The following is a 4146-nucleotide window of genomic DNA, read 5'->3' as shown; positions in this document are numbered from 1 at the left end:
TGCACCTGCACCTGGGCGTGGGGGTTTCGCTCGTCTGCTTGCAGCCGTCCCCACCCCTCACCGCAGTGCCCACCTCTGCAGACCCTCCTGACGAGGCTCACTGTGCTGAGCTCGAGTGCTCAGGGAGCACGCGGAGGAGGGTGGCTGACCTCTAGCAGAAGTGGACACTCCCCGCTCCCGTCCCCACTGGCCTCGGTGGACACTTGCTGTTGCCAGGCTCAAACACTCGGTGCCGGCTCTGCTGATGCACAGAGGTGCCCTGCAGTCTGGGTCTCCCTGGCAGTGAGCGCTACTGGCCCACGTCTCACGTGCCCTCCTCTGCTGTCCCTACTGGGGACGTGTCTTTTAAGCCTGCTCTGGGCTGCTTGGTCTCGCTGCTGAGGGCCCAGAGCCCTGTGCTCCGGCCGTGTCCCCGGGGCCACGGTTGCCACCTTCCCCTCCCACGTGACAGTGCCCTTCGGAGGCAGTTTTCGTTCTGAGGGACCGCTCACCCTCCACCTCGGGCTAGACTGCCCGTCCAGGAAGGCCTGTCCAGGGGCTGCACATGGCACGTGCCGCAGTCTGGCTGGGCACAAAATCTCGAGCCACTCACAGCCTTGTAGATTCAAACAGCAATTCTTAATTCCCCGAACGGTCACCGGCCCTCTACATGCACGTTCTGGGAAACTCCACACGCACTCTGCATCCCAAATACCCTCTGAATCCCCCGAGAACTCAACGGGAACTCAAGGAGCGGGCAGGCGTCTGAGGCAGCAGGATACGCCCTATTCCCAGCAGGGTCCACCTTAAACCTGGAACCGCCCTAAACCCAAGGAGCGGGATACTCCCATACTCCCGATTCCCAGCAGGATCCTCCCTAAACCCAGATCCACCCTGGTCCTTGAGCAGGGTCACCTTACTCAAACAAGCCCATTTCCACAATGGAGAGTCCTCCCTCTAAGCAACACGGGGTAGGCTGACAAGGAAATTGCCATAGCTATGGCTCTCAGCAGGCACGCTCTTCTCCACGCTGCCCATGGACTCCAAGGTCCGGCGTGGCTGTGCAGGCTGCCATGGCCACCTGCCCCAGGCCCCAGAGCACACAGCCACGACCACCTGTCCCTCTTGATGGACACGCACCAGTGGGACGTGGTGTCACAGCAAGGGTGGACCTTCAGCTCGGGGGGACTCTGGGGGACTCCGCAGGTGTGTTCCAAAGCGGCTGGTACCCACAGCCCGCAGCTCTGCACATGAGGGTGGGAGCGGCATGGTGAAAGACACCAACAGGGCTGTGTCCCCTTCTGAGCGTGCTCCAAAGCTCCTGTGTGAGACACAGCAGAGGCTTAGAGACGACAGGGTTGCAGGACACGAGAATGGGATCAGTGTGAAAAACACATCCACACTCCTCCAAGCTACCAGGACGATTTCAAATGAAGTAACAGAACAATTACATTCATAAAGGCATCAAAATAATATAGATCTTAGAAGAAAATTTGACAAAAAAGTGATTGGCTTATTCAAGGAAAACTCCAATTACGGTTGAAGGAAATTACTGAATCCCCCCACCAAAAAATACCCCAGACTCCTGGTTCACCCATGGAAGAGTGAATGTTTCCACAAAGGGAAAGCCCCTCAAACAAACCTGCAGATTCCCGCAGTCCCACAATATTCCTCTGGATTATTTGTAGGAATTGACAGACTGATTCAAAGATCACGAGGAAGCTCAAGGGATAGAGAATGGCCAAAGCCATTTTGAAAAATGAAAACCAATGTGGAGGACCGTAGCATGGCTCACAGCAGGCCAGGAAGACACGCAACATCTCTGCAATCGGGAAGTGCAAACAAAGCCACCCAACACCACACGCTGGCACTGACTGCCAGCAAGGGCTGTGCCATGCCTCAAGGAACAGACCCCGAGGACACACACGACATCCACGCTCAGCCCACAGTCCACCAGCAGGACTAGAAGGGCAGAAAGGGCCACAGCCAAAGAAGCTGGGGAAGAACTGTTACCAACCATGATGAGGAAGGAGAGGGGCACCCAACAGAGGAGCAGAGGGTGTCACAGCAGGAGGAGAGGGTGTCACAGGAGGAGGAGAGGATGTCACAGGAGGAGGAGAGCGTGCCACAGCAGGAGGAGAGGGTGTCACAGCAGGACGAGAAGATGTCACAGCAGGAGAGGGTGTCACAGCAGGAGGAGAGAGTGTCACAGCAGGAGGAGAGGGTGTCACAGGAGGAGGAGAGGGTGTCACAGCAGGAGGAGAGGTTGTCACAGCAGGAGGAGAGGGTGTCACAGGAGGAGGAGAGGGTGTCACAGGAGGAGGAGAGGGTGCCACAGCAGGAGGAGAGGGTGTCACAGGAGGAGAGGGTGTCATAGCAGGAGGAGAGGGTGTCACAGCAGGAGGAGAGGGTGTCACAGGAGGAGGAGAGGGTGTCACAGCAGGAGGAGAGGTTGTCACAGCAGGAGGAGAGGGTGTCACAGGAGGAGGAGAGGGTGTCACAGGAGGAGGAGAGGGTGCCACAGCAGGAGGAGAGGGTGTCACAGGAGGAGGAGAGGGTGTCACAGAAGGAGGAGAGGGTGTCACAGGAGGAGGAGAGGGTGTCACAGAAGGAGGAGAGGGTGCCACAGCAGGAGGACAGGGTGTCACAGGAGGAGGAGAGGGTGTCACAGGAGGAGGAGAGGGTGTCACAGGAGGAGAGGGCGTCACAGCAGGAGGAGAGGGTGTCACAGGAGGAGGAGAGGGTGTCACAGGAGGAGGAGACGGTGTCACAGCAGGAGTAGAGGGTGTCACAGGAGGAGGAGAGGATGTCACAGGAGGAGGAGAGGGTGTCAGAGGAGGAGGAGAGGGTGTCACAGCAGGAGGAGAGGGTGTCACAGGAGGAGGAGATGGAGCCACAGCAGGAGGAGATGGTGTCAGAGGAGGAGGAGAGGGTGTCACAGGAGGAGGAGATGGAGCCACAGCAGGAGGAGAGGGTGCCACAGGAGGAGAGGGTGTCATAGCAGGAGGAGAGGGTGTCACAGCAGGAGGAGAGGGTGTCACAGTAGGAGGAGAGGGTGTCACAGCAGGAGGAGAGGTTGTCACAGCAGGAGGAGAGGGTGTCACAGAAGGAGGAGAGGGTGTCACAGCAGGAGGAGAGGTTGTCACAGCAGGAGGAGAGGGTGTCACAGGAGGAGGAGAGGTTGTCACAGCAGGAGGAGAGGGTGTCACAGCAGGAGGAGATGGTGTCAGAGGAAGAGGAGAGGGTGTCACAGCAGGAGGAGAGGGTGTCACAGCAGGAGGACAGGATGTCACAGGAGGAGGAGAGGGTGTCACAGGAGGAGGAGAGGGTGTCACAGCAGGAGGAGAGGGTTTCACAGCAGGAGGAGAGGATGTCACAGGAGGAGGAGAGGGTGTCAGAGGAGGAGGAGAGGGTGTCAGAGGAGGAGGAGAGGGTGTCACAGGAGGAAGAGATGGAGCCACAGCAGGAGGAGATGGTGTCACAGCAGGAGGAGAGGGTGTCACAGGAGGAGGAGAGGGTGTCACAGGAGGAGGAGAGGGTGTCACAGCAAGAGGAGAGGGTGTCACAGGAGGAGGAGAGGGTGTCACAGGAGGAGGAGATGGAGCCACAGCAGGAGGAGATGGTGTCAGAGGAGGAGGAGAGGGTGTCAGAGGAGGAGGAGAGGGTGTCACAGCAGGAGGAGAGGGTGTCAGAGGAGGAGGAGAGGGTGTCACAGGAGGAGGAGATGGAGCCACAGCAGGAGGAGATGGTGTCAGAGGAGGAGGAGAGGGTGTCAGAGGAGGAGGAGAGGGTGCCACAGCAGGAGGAGAGGGTGTCACAGGGGGAGGAGAGGGTGTCACAGCAGGATGAGAGGGTGTCATAGCAGGAGGAGAGGGTGTCACAGCAGGAGGAGAGGGTGTCACAGGAGGAGGAGAGGGTGCCACAGCAGGAGGAGAGGGTGTCACTGCAGGAGGAGAGCGTGTCACAGGAGGAGGAGAGGGTTGCCCACAGCAGGAGGAGAGGTTGTCACAGCAGTAGGAGAGCGTGTCACAGGAGGAGGAGAGGTTGTCACAGCAGGAGGAGAGGGTGTAACAGCAGGAGGAGATGGTGTCAGAGGAGGAGGAGAGGGTGTCACAGAGGAGGAGAGGGTGTCACAGCAGGAGGAGAGGATGTCACAGGAGGAGGAGA

At 58.8% G+C, this 4146-nt stretch overlaps 1 pseudogene; it reads left to right on the top strand.

Moving 5' to 3' along the window:
- Positions 1-2143: 2143 nt before the first annotated feature.
- LOC144252250 (uncharacterized) lies at positions 2144-3958 on the top strand (annotated as a pseudogene).
- Positions 3959-4146: the final 188 nt, after the last annotated feature.

This window comes from Urocitellus parryii, unplaced genomic scaffold (genome assembly GCF_045843805.1).
Source record: "Urocitellus parryii isolate mUroPar1 unplaced genomic scaffold, mUroPar1.hap1 Scaffold_3834, whole genome shotgun sequence".
Taxonomy (NCBI): Eukaryota; Metazoa; Chordata; class Mammalia; order Rodentia; family Sciuridae; genus Urocitellus; species Urocitellus parryii.
Note: the sequence above shows the minus strand (reverse complement) of the source record. Positions and strands in the feature narration are given on the sequence as shown.